Below are 13,569 nucleotides of genomic sequence, written 5' to 3'. Positions count from 1 at the left end.
CATTCAGTGTTTTTCCACGAAGTTCTGGCTACAGTTAAATTTGCGACGAAACTCTCTTTGCCTTCGGAGCATCCTTCTAACACGGCTGTCGAACGTGGATGGATCATTCCAGCCCCTCATAATTCTGCTCACCACTTGCGTGTCTAACATTAATAGTGCAATTACAACTATGCCCATTTGGTTTTTGTTATGTTTTGGAACCGCTTTCCTTATTTGCGAACCGTTAGGCTTACGGTCACACGAACATTATGATTTAACTGTCAAGAGTTAAGTCAAGCACTAGTACCTGACATATGATTGATTTGCTATTTGTTACGGAATCACGGAACAAGAGCAAGTAAGCTGTTTAGGAACTGAGATGGAAACGCCATGAGATATGTATGATTCAACATAAATGCAGATGTTAGCCAAGTCTGCAGGCTGGGCTGTTATGTTTGACCACGAACGCTGGCAGAGCAATGTCCTCAGTACATTGTAAGTCTCACTCGTGGTGTCCTGTGTAGCTGCGAGTGAACTATGTCAGAGCTAAGTGAATTCGAACGTGGACGTATTGTTGAAGATCGTATGATGGGTGCTTCCCTAAGCAAGGTAGCGGCAGTGTTTGGTGTTTCAAGAGGCACAGTGTCAAAGATTTATATCGCATACAGGGAAAGCCGGAAAACATCATCCGCTGAATCACAACGGGGACGAAAGTGTGTGTCTAGTCTAGTCACTGAAGAAGATTGTGATGGAAAATAAGAGGACGCCCGTCACGGCAGAGCTGAATGTCGCAGCCACGAACACTGTCAGCAACAAGACCACACGAGCGGAATTCCATAAACAAAGAATTTCATGGCGAGCTGAAATTTTGCAACATATCATCAATGATGCAAATTCCCGTGGCAGGAAAACGTTGTGTCGAAGCCATCAAACCTGGACTGTGGAGAAATGGAAGAAAGGCTTCTGGTCGGACGAGTCTTGTTGTGCACTCCTACCAACTTCTGGTCGAATTTACGTCCCAAGGGTGAAACGTGGTAGGGTTCGTTTATGATTTGAGCAGACGTATCTTAGTATTCTATTGGCCCCGTGGGTACTCGGCAATGTCGATTTACTGTCAAGAACTGTATAATCGTTTTGGCTGGTCAGATCCATCCCGTAGTACATTGTTTTTTCCTAGTGGCGCCGGCCTGGGTGACCGAGTGGTTCTAGGCGCTGCAGTCTGGAACCGCGCGACCTCTACGGTCGCAGGTTCGAATCCTGCCTCCGGCATGGATGTGTGTGATGTCCTTTGGTTAGCTAGGTTTAAGTAGTTCTACGTTCTAGGGGACTGATGACCTCAGAAGTTAAGTCCCATAGTGCTCAGAGCCATTTGAACCATTTGAATCCTAGTGGCGCAGCTGTGTTTCAAGACGACAGGATCCCACGTCACATCGCTCAAGACCGGTTTTGCCCTCACGAGGATTAATTATGGCATCTTTCATGGCCACCACAGTCATCAGATATCAATATTAGCGAGCCTATGTGGTCTACTTTGGAGAAAAGGATGCGTGATCGCTGTCGACCACCAGCATCGTAAACTGAACTTTCCAATATTTTGAAGGACCTGGTGTAATATTCCCTTTACAACAAAGCAGGACCGGTATTTATCCATTCCGAAGCGATCTAAAGCTGTTTTGAACGTCAGCAGGTTGCCTACACCGCAATAAGCTTGGTAATGTGTTACTGGTGCTTCCATACTTATGTCCACCCCTTTGTAGTGTCGGCAGTAGCTAAGCTGTCGCTTATCGACTAATAAAATCATCAGAAGATCAAAACAAACTGCAAAACGATTTAGAAGAAATATCGGAATAGTGCGAAAAGTGGCAGTTGACCCTAAATAACGAAAAGTGTGGGGTCATGGACATGAGTGCTAAAAGAAACTCGATGAACTTCGGTTACACGATGTTGTTGTTGTTGTTGCTGTTGTGGTCTTCAGTCCTGAGACAGGTTTGATGCAGCTCTCCATACTAATCTATCCTGTGCAAGCTCCTTCATCTCCCAGTACCTACTGCAACCTACATCCTTCTGAATCTGCTTAGTGTATTCATCTCTTGGTCTCCCTCTACGATTTTTACCCTCCACGCTGTCCTCCAATGCTAAATTTGTGATCCCCTGATGCCTCAGGACATGTCCTACCAGCCGATCCCTTCTTCTAGTCAAGTTGTGCCACAAACTTCTCTTCTCCCCAATCCTATTCAATACCTCCTCATTAGTTACGTGATCTACCCACCTAATCTTCATAGATCAGTCTAATCTAAAAGCCGTGAACTCAACTAAATATCTAGGTATGACAATTACGAACAACTTAAATTGGAAAGAACACATAGAAAATGTTGCGGGGAAGGCTAACCAAAGGCTGCGTTTTATTGGCAGGACACTTCGAAAATGTAACAGACCTACTAAGGAGACTGCCTACACTACGCTTGTCTGTCATCTTTTAGAATACTGCTGCGCGGTGTGGGATCCTTAGTAGATAGGACTGACGGAGTACATCGAAAAAGTTCGAAGAAACACAGCACGTTTTCTATTACCGCGAAATATGGGAGAGAGTGTCACAGAAATGATACAGGATTTGGGCTGGAAATCATTAAAAGAAAGGCGTTTTTCGTTGCGACGGAATCTTCTCACTAAATTCCAGTCACCATCTTTCTCCTCAGAATTCGAAAATATTTTGTTGACACCGACCTGCATAGGGAGGAACGATCACCACTATAAAATAAGGGAAATCAAAGCTCGTACGTAGGTGTTCATTCTTTCCGCGTGCTGTACGAGATTGGAATAATAAAGAATTGTGAAGGTGGTTCGCTGAACCCTTTGCCACGCACTTAAATGTGATATGCAGAGTTTACATGTAGATGTAGATGTAGATGTAAGCTGTTTCTATATACAGTTCAGTATGTCAGTGTTATAAGTGAACTGACGTCGTGAATAGAGGAGGCTGGATGTATGGAGGATCTGCCAGCAACGACAGGTCTATGTCCGCTTAGTGAGCAGACTGCCAGCTACGCAGCCAGCCAGCCCCACAACCGGAAGTGGTAGGAGCCCCGCGTGGGTGGCGCTGCGGTGACGCAAGGAGAGGAAGGGGAAGAGGAGACAGCGCAAGGCAAGGCGAGGCGGGCCGAGGCGCGGCGCGGCAAGGCGTGGAGGTTGTGAAGAAGCGCCGGAAGTGCGTGGGACCGGGGTGCGTGCGTTCCGCTGCTTTGTGTCCTTCCTCCAAGGGCGAAGGTGCCAGGGGCGACGCCTGTAGTAGCGGCTGTGGAAAGAAGGAAAAATATAAAACACAATTTAGAAAAAATCCTACAACTTTCACCTTTATTTGATCCCACAATGCTTATCTCAATATATCTTTGTCGTATGTGGTTTAATTTGTTAGTAATACGCTGATGAATTATTGCACTTGATAATACACTACTGGCCATTAAAATTGCTACACCAAGAAGAAATGCATATGATAAACAGGTATTCATTGGACAAAAATATTATACTACAACTGACATGTGATTAACTAGCGTATTGTGACGAGCCAGTTACCCGGCCACCATTGACCAGATGTTTTTAATTGGTGAGAGATCCGGAGAATGTGCTGGCCAGGGCAGCAGTCGAACATTTTCTGTATCCAGGAAGTCCCGTACAGAACCTGCAACACGCGGCCGTGCATTATCCTGCTGAAATGTAAGATTTCGCAGGGATCGAATGAAGGGTGGAGCCACGGGTCGTAACACATCTGAAATGTAACGTCCACTGTTCAAAGTGCCGCCAATGCGAACAAGAGGGGACCGAGACGTGTAACCAATGGCACTCAATACCGTCACGCCAGTATGGCGATGACGAATACACGCTTCCAGTGTGCGTTCACCGCTAAACACGGATGCGACCATCATGATGGTGTAAACAGAACCTGGATTCGTCCGAAAAAATGACGTTTTGCAATTCGTGCACCCAGGTTCGTCGTTGAGTACACCATCGCAGGCGCTCCTGTCTGTGATGCAGCGTCAAGGGTAACCGGAGCCATGGTCTCCGAGCTGATAGTCCATGCTGCTGCAAACGTCGTCGAACTGTTCGTGCAGATGGTTGTTGTCTTGCAAACGTCCCCATATGTTGACTCAGCGATCGAGACGTGGGTGCACTATCAGTTACAGCCATCCGGATATGATGCATGTCATCTCGACTACTAGTGATACGAGGCCGTTGGGATCCAGCACGGCTTTCCGTATTACCCTCCTGAACCCACCGGTTCCATATTCTGCTAACAGTCATTGGATCTCTACCAACGCGAGCAGCAATGTCGCGGTACGATGAACCGCAATCGCGATAGGCTACAATCCGACCTTTATCAAAGTCGGAAACGTGATGGTACGCATTTCTCCTCCTTACACGAGGCACCACAACAACGTTTCACCAGGCAACGCCGGTGAACTGCTGTTTGTGTATGAGAAATCGGTTGGAAACTTTTCTCATATAATTACGTTTTAGGTGTCGCCACCGGCGCCAACATTGTGTGAATGCTCTGAAAAGCTAATCGTTTGCATATAACAGCATCTTGTTCGTGTCGGTTAAATTTCGCGTCTGTAGCACGTCATCTTCGTGGTGTAGCAATTTTAATGGCCAGGAGTGTATTACCTGGTAGCAAGTAGCATTCCCCTTTGCATCTACGTACAGATCTACATTCACATTATGCAAGCCACCACATAGTGCACGGCCGAGGGTAGTGCGTACCATTATGAGCCATGATTATCATTCCTGTTCCACTCACAAATCGAGCAAGGGAAAAACTATTATCTATAAGTCTCCACACGACTCCGAATCTTCCTTATCTTGTTTGCGCGATCTTTATGTGAAATGCACGTTAGCAGCAACGGAATCGTTATGCTGCCAGCTGCTAATAACGCTACTGTAAATGTTGTCAATTATGTTTTGCAAGACGAACGTTGTCTTCCCTCCAGGGATAACCATTTCAGTATACGAAACATATCCGTAATTCCATATTACTTGTGTGTTGATGGAACCTGATAGTAAAAGATCTCGTACTACGCCTCTGAAATGTTCGACGCCTCCCTTTAATCCAACCTGTTGGAGATCAAGAACGTGTCTCACTAGTGGTCTATACGTTGTCGCCTTTGTAGGTCAGCTACAATTTCCCAAAATCCTCCCAATATACCACAGTAGACCACTGGACTTCCCTAGTACCAACCTTACATGCTAGTTGCAACCAATATCATTTTTCAGCCCTTTGCTTAGATATTTAATCGGTGTGATTGTGTCCGACAGCACCATTAATACTGTATTCAGACATTATGGGATTGTTTTTCTCACTTGTTAGCATTAACTTATAAGTATATTTTTTTTGCATTTAGAGCAACCTGCCACTCATTACAACAAATAGAAATCATCCTGTATCCTCCTAACGTAGCTCTAGGACACTAGAGCACTGTAATACGTATTTATAGCCTTACAGTCATTATATTCGGCGACTAGAAGATCTTCTTAAAACAGTTGAAAAACCGAGTGGCAAGATGACGCAATGTGGTGTGAGCTACCGATGACACATAGTCTGTTCGGTACGAGCATCATGAGAAAGACCACCTAAACGGTGGTCCTTCTCCGCGATTGGCTGCTGCATTCGGAAGTTGCGGTCCAAAAGGATAATCTTCTGTTATTAATATTAGACAAAGTAAACAGCATATTTACTTGCATTTCACGTTAAAGCATCACTCAATAGCGTGTTACCATTCTATTATTCACAAGTACCAATAACCAGATAAATAATAAACAACTGCTAAACGAAAAGGCAGACTAAGCACTTCCGTGTTCTTCGAATCGCGCTTAATTTGTGTGGCGGGCGAAGTGGTAAGGCTGTAAGATCAGAGCTACCTCGTCACTGTCGGAGGACAGACAGGTCTGCAGCTGTCATTGTCAGTTAAGATTTCATAGTAACTCATGGGTTGTAAAAATATAGCTGGTTCAACAGACTCTACATCTACATCTACGTGATTATTCTGCTATTCACAATAAAGTGCTTGGCAGAGGGTTCAATGAATCACCTTCAAGCTGTCTCTCTACCGTTCCACTCTCGAACGGCACGCGGGAAAAACGAGCACTTAAATTTTTCTGTGCATGCCCTGATTTCTCTTATTTTATCGTGACGATCATTTCTCCCTATGTAGGTGGGTACCAACAAAATATTTTCGCAATCGGAGGAGAAAACTGCTGATTGAAATTTCATGAGAAGATCCCGTCGCAACGAAATACGCCTTTGTTTTAATGATTGCCACTCCAATTCACATATCATCTCTGTGACATTATCTCCCCTATTTCGCCGTAATACAAAACGAGCTGCCCTTCTTTGTACTTTTTCGATGTCATCCGTCAGTCCCACCCCACTCCAGAATGGGGCGGACAAGCGTGGTGTAAGCAGTCGCTTTAGTAGACCTGTTGCACCTTCGAAGTGTTCTGCCAATGAGTCGCAGTCTTCGGTTTGCTCTACCCACAATATTATCTATGTGATTGTTCCAATTTAGGTTATTTGTAATTGTAATCCCTAAATATTTACCTGAATTTACAGCCTTCAGATTTGTGGACTTATCGCGTAATCGAAATTTATCTGATTTCTTTTAGTACTCATGTGATTAACCTCACAATTTTCCTTATTCAGCCGGCCGCGGTGGTCTAGTGGTTCTAGGCGCGCAGTCTGGAACCGCGGGACTGCTACGGTCGCAGGTTCGAATCCTGCCTCGGGTCCTTAGGTTAGTTAGGTTTAAGTAGTTCTAAGTTCTAGGGGACTGATGACCACAGAAGTTAAGTCCCATAGTACTCAGAGCCATTTGAATCATTTTCCTTATTCAAGGTCAATGCGACTTTTCGCACCATACAGATATCTTATCTAAATCATTTTGCAAGTCATTTTGATCATCTGATGACTTTACAAGACGGCAAATGACAGCATCGTCTGCAAACAATTTAAGATGACTACTCAGATTGTCTCCTATGTCGTTAATATAGACCAGGAACAATAGCGGGACAGACATGTTGTCTGCCGCGGTCGGCATCAGGTTAAGATTTATTGGCAATGTATGGTTATGTGGACAGATAGTTGAGAACAATGCGATAATAATTACGGAAATACGCAGTTCATTATTTTGTTGAAGAATGAAAATTATTTGTGACTCTAAAGTGGAATGTAATTGTGCAGTTTCTCGTGTTCTGCCAATAAAAAGCGTGTGGCATCCCATGTTAATCATCTAATTGGAAACTTAATCATTCACATAATATCAGTTCCTCGCTAATAGTTTCTTGTAGCCTCAAGATAACGGATTCACGACCTACGTGCTGTTTTCTGCGCATGGGACAACTGTAGAAGAATGCAGGTTGGCGAACATTTATCAGAACTTATTCATTCCACTGAGGGCTAGTAGGCAGCTCTCGTGTACTGCAATCTTAGTGCAAATGAGATCAGTGAATCGTCGTCGTCTGTGGAGACACAGAGGAGGTATGAAGGACAGAAATTTTCTGAAGAAAGGGATTATAATACGCACGTATAAATAAATGCCGTAGCATCATCAGCAAACACTCGCAGTTAATTGCTCATCCAGTCTGTCATATCGTTTATGTACGGTCCTGTCACACTTACCTGGGAACTCCTGACTATAAGGCTGTCTCTAATGAACACTCGCCGTTCAGTACACTGTACAGAGTTTTATTACTTAAGAAGTCTTCGAGCCGTTAACATATTTGAGAACCTGTTCCACATGCTCTGACCTTCGTTTAACAGTGTGTAGTGTGGCACCGTGTCAAACGCTTTTTGGAAATCTAGGAATATGAAATCGGCTTGCTTCTCTTCATACATGGTTTTCAGGATATCGTGCTAGAAAAGGACAAGCTGAGTTCCGCACGAGCAATACTTTCTAAATCCTCGCTGGTTTGTGAAGAGAAGCTTTTTCTCTCAAGATTTCAACGTGATAACGGCAGCGAAACTTCGCAGTGGGGAATGAATTAAGCACCATAAGTGTTGGGATGTCATACTGAACCGCTACCGTTCCATTGCAGCTCATAAGACAAAGATTAGTCAGAGATGCGAACACGGCGATATCATCCCTAGCGACAGTGCCCAGATGTAGTCAACAGCACTAAAGTTAGGGGATGAGGGGGCCCACAGAAGTACCAAGAACCCTCCTGTTCGTGCAGTGTTCCTCAAACCGTCCCGGAGTGATGGGATGAGGCATTTCCTTTGTGGAGGTAGGGGTGTCCTGCTGTGTGTTTCAGGCGAAGACACGGACGCGAACGGCTATTACGCTCCTGTATCGTTTGCCACTGACGACGGCTGAAGCACCGGGTCCCTCATTTCATTTTATATCAACACCACCCACACTAGTATAATTTCACTAAATGCTAGAACAGTTTCTTATTGGCAAACGGTATATACCGCTTCATGTGCTGTTGGATATTATTCACGTATACCAACACCTACCATATCGTCGGCATGTACCTTCGTATACCGAAACATATTAATCTGTGGTTCGAGCATCCGACGATACGATTGGGGATGTAACTTCTGTATCCCACAGACTGAAGATGGTACTGGAAGGTATGGCTGCTCCCAGGGTTTTCCCGCCCAGTATAGCTGGTCATGTGCAGAATTATGACCACATTTTGTCGCATTAGTCTACGGTGAACTATGGCATCTCAACACGTTGTTGCCCACGGCAGTTGAGCTGTGGCGGTGCCGGTTTCTGGGGCAAAGTGGAGTGCGCACCGTACACGATACAATATCATGCAAGAAGTCCAATACCTGTACAACCAGTTAAGCTCGCTATCAAAATAACTGGTATCTCGCGCTTTGCCTGTCTTTTACTGAGCTGTCGATGCGACGAAATAGCAGCCGATTCACAGTGTGATATAAATCTACCATTTCGCTCTTTCTGTAAACCAAAGATCGATTGAAACAGCTAGAACTACCTATTCAATTGTTTCAAGGAAGACTCTTTCTTAATCGTAACCTAAATTTTCACGTGACAAATTTTGTTACTAATGTAATAAAAATGAACGCATTCGTCTATTACAAAAAATTACTTGAAATTCGGCCTCTGTTTCAAAATAGTGTGATTCAAGCTTTCGAGCTTGCTCTCTCTTTCAGGAATTATTGGAAGTCGGTTACCTTTTATGTGCAGGCAGTAGCACAGCACGTTTTTTTTTTTGGAGAGCAGGGGGGAGGGGGGAATAGCTTTAATGAATCATTCCATCAAGGCCTGATATGGTAGTACTGCTAAGCTTACTGCTATACAATTTCTTTGCAAAGCATCATGAACCAAGTGACGTATCACTGTCGACGCACAACGTCGAAATATCACGATACATGTAATTTGTTTCATCTAAACCACGATATTTTTACTAATAACAATGTATTTAAAAACCGATAAAACGTTTACTATATACTTTGCCACGGAAAAATTATGTCCAAGTTTGTAATTTGTGATTGAAATTAAATCTGTCGGTATATGTAGAATTTCTCTTGTGCCCAGTGGCAGAACTGTACACAACGTTCAAAGTCGTCGCCATGCAATTCCTGGTGCATAGAAATATGGTACAGATGCAACCGATGTTGATGTAGGATTCTCAACACCGACGTTTTTGAGATTCCCGATGCTCGCGCAATTTTTCTGCTACTGATGTGCGGATTAGCCGCGACAGCAGCTAAAATACCTACTTAGGCATCATTATTTGTTTCAGGTCGTGGTTGACGTTTCACATGTGGCTAAACACTTCCTGTTTCCTTAAATAACGTAACTATCCGGCGAACGGTCCGGACACTTGGATGATACCGTCCAGGATACCGAGCAGCGTACATAACACACACTCGTTGTGCACTTTGATCACAATAGCCAGTTGGTAAACGGTCCATTTTAAGACGGGTAATGTATCACGAAGCAAATACCGTCCGCACTGACGGAATGTTACGTGACACCTCGTACTTATACGTTTGTGGCTATTACAGCGCCATCTATCACAAAGCGAAAAAAGTGGTCCAACTTAAAACAATCACATTTCTTTACGTACTACACGAATATGTAATAAAAAATGGGGGTCCTATTAAAAAAAAAACGCAGTTGATATCCGTTTGACCTATGGCAGCGCCATCTAGCGGGCCAACCATAGCGCCATCTGGCTTCCCCCTTCAAGCTAGACGAGTTTCGTTTTTGTAGTTTTTTAATTTGATGCTTATTTCGTGAGATATTTGGCCCGGTCACTATCAACGGACCACCCTGTATAATCACAACCTGATGAGGTGCCAAGAATTTCGGTTCCTCGTGCCTTCTCGGCAGAAGTAGATTGGTTGCTGTGTCACAACGTAATTGATCAATAACAGCCCATCAGAAGCGTACAGTCAACCATTCTTCCCAAGCTTTGCCTGTAATGGATTGGATTGTTTGGGGGAAGAGACCAAACAGCGAGGTCATCGGTCTCATCGGATTACGGAAGGAGGGGGAAGGAAGTCGGCCGTGCCCTTTCAAAGGAACCATCCCAGCATTTGCCTGGAGTGATTTAGGGAAATCACGGAAAACCTAAATCAGGATGGCCGGAAGCGGGATTGACGCGAGAAATTGACGCGAGTCCAGTGTTGCCTGTAATGGAATGGGAGTAAATGTTAATAACGGTGCAATAAACAGCACGTGCAATTTTAGTCATGTGCAGCGTTTCTATGTAAGTGTGGATGTACACATAATTTCTCAGGCTGGCACATACTTATTCCGTTACAGTCATATAAAAAATAGGTAATCACAGTACTTCGCGCTTATAGAGTTACAATAAATAAATAAAATAAATTTCAGGCGTTCTCTAATAGCGTTGTTGTTTTACATAACTGCTCAATTTGTGCCTGCGTTAACTATATTCAACACAGGGAACTGAACGTCTTTGCCTTATCCATAACTATACTATTGGGATGTATACTTCATGCCTAGAAACTGCTATTTGGAAACAACTCTTCGGCTGTAGAAACTGCAAATACACGAAGTTCAGTAAGGGGAAACTACGGGAATCTCTACTACAATCGGAATAGCTTTCCAGAACTGTTCTTTTCACACGTAACCACAAATGAATTGAAAAATATTCACGTCAGAGACTTAAATCCAGGCCGTAAATCAAACTGCAGTTAATCGTGACAGCTGTAACTACCGCCGTCCTGAATACGAAACAAGTCTCACTCTTGACTTACACAGATTCGTATTTAAGGACGGTTATTGTACTATCGGCATTTGTAATTACAGAATCTAATTGGACGCCTATAAGCAGATGCCTGAACGATTCACTGTGATTAGCAGTTTAGGCCGGTGGCGACATTCTCGTGACTTGACAGTTCATATCTCTTCTTCAGCCTAAAAAACACTGCCCTCTTTTGAGATAATAGCAACTTCGTGCTTCAGCTACACTCAGTAATTATTACAGGGGCATTGTGTTGGCTTATTTATACCAGAACGCTGACAGTGGACGCTTTCATTACATTTCTCTTTGACCCTCCGATTTCTGTATGCATTAATAATACGAAGTCCTCCAGGAAGTGCTCTGCTATATTACAGGAATTCGAGTTAATCACAGACATTTGTTGCGCCACGGACGAGACTTCGTGGTGTGCAAGAGGTGACCCTTGTAAAATTAAGTCGTTGTTACCTTATTCAAGAATGCAGTAGTGTGGAAACTCTTACATTTATTGTCAAGAACGTACTATGAGAAGTAGTGAACGTATATTCGTTTTGCAAACTAATACACATAACAAAAGAAACAGAAAAATGGTATCTTTTTATTTTGTTTTTTGCTGAAAGGCATCCTCACTGAAAACAACATTCATAAAATAGGAAATATACGAATGCAAACGTGTGCTGGTTGAAATATGTCGTAGGGCGACCAGTGGTTGTTGAGTGTACTTGACACATACACATATTTGCTGCCTGCGTCTGGATCCTTTTGTTTCATACTTCGTGAACGAAATTTTCCAAACCAGTGCAAGTATACAGCTGGTTGAATGCTTGCCCACTTCCATTAAATTAAACGATCTTAATGGAACTTCTCACAACGTTCTAGCCTCTGGTATTGAAGCCATGGACTGGCTTTCGAGAACTTCATTCACATCAGTCTCTAGTCGTTTAAATTTACATTCTCCGCAGTTTCTCTAAATCACTTAAGAAGAATGTTCAGAGGTAGGTTGCTGATTTCTTGATCAGTCCTTGTTTCTTGAGTATGTATTACTGATATGATGCCATTGATGCCAACGTGGCTATAAACCTGAGCCATGCGTGGCTCATGTTCATGCCATCTTTATTTAACATCTTGTTTTTTCCGTACGGCCACCTCATCATTTTCATTTCAATTACTGGTGTCACTGAATTGCTGTCTTGTCTGCCTGTGAGTGGCAGCAGCAGCGCATATCGATAAGTGCACTGTCGTACTATCTCTGGGCGATCGATAGTATTTCCAGGTCGTCGTGTGTCTGGCAGTCAGTTGGAGAAGGACCAGCAGGGCTGTTGGGACGCAGCACCAGCGCAGTCGGGCACGGAGCCCCAGTGAGGTCCACACAGCCAGTACCAGTGAGGACGACCGTTGGTTGGCCGTTCGGTCGGTCGTCTCATCGACGATGTGTATTTGGGTCGGTTCCTTTCTGTGAAGAAATGTCGGTTGTGGTCCCTCTGCATTGTTGGGTGTTGTGTGATGTCCTTAGGTTAGTTAGGTTTAAGTAGTTCTAAGTTCTAGGGGACTGATGACCATAGATGTTAAGTCCCATAGTGCTCAGAGCCATTTGAACCATTTTTTGCATTGTTGGGTCCGAGCCAGTGTCTCTGAGACGTCGTCCATCCAAAGAAAGTCAGTGAGCTGGAGACGCACCAGCACTGCAGTCGCGATGGAGCAACAGCCACGGACGGATCAGCAGTCCAGTCAGTCGGTTGGCATGGAGCAGCAAGCATGCCCCCATCGTGCGGAGTCGGACTGGAGCTGCTGGCGTCGTGGACGCGCAGTTGGAGTGTGAGGTGCTGCTTGCGAGTGCTACGACATTCGTCGCCCACCGATCTTGGAAATGAAAGTTGAGTCCTCACTTAACTTACTATCGAGCCTCAACTGCTTACATTTCTTCATTTGATCGTGGTTGTCGTTTTTGGGACATTCCTGTGAGCAACAACCCTGAACTCGGTACACTCTGCGAAATATCCTTTTTCTTCTTAATCCAGGTGATCGCGGGTTCCTATGCCTTGCTAAGGATGTAACCGCTGTCACGATTTAGTTGTGACTCCCTTACTCTGATCTCTATGGCTTCTTTGATGACACAGTCGCAGGGGGGCAGGAGGGAAGAATAACGAGAGCGGTGCCGGCAGACCCTCCTGAACGAGAAGACCTAGGACGCAGCGCCCAGACGGCGGGAGAAAGGACGTTGTACCTGGACCACGCGCGGGGCGCGGATCGCACCGACTCATAGGAAGGGCCTGAGGGAGGAGCGGGAGGGGGATTGTCCTATATATATATATACACTCCTGGAAATGGAAAAAAGAACACATTGACACCGGTGTGTCA

The sequence above is a fragment of the Schistocerca piceifrons genome, chromosome 1 (assembly GCF_021461385.2).
Source record: "Schistocerca piceifrons isolate TAMUIC-IGC-003096 chromosome 1, iqSchPice1.1, whole genome shotgun sequence".
NCBI classification, from domain to species: domain Eukaryota; kingdom Metazoa; phylum Arthropoda; class Insecta; order Orthoptera; family Acrididae; genus Schistocerca; species Schistocerca piceifrons.
This window is presented reverse-complemented; position numbering follows the sequence as displayed.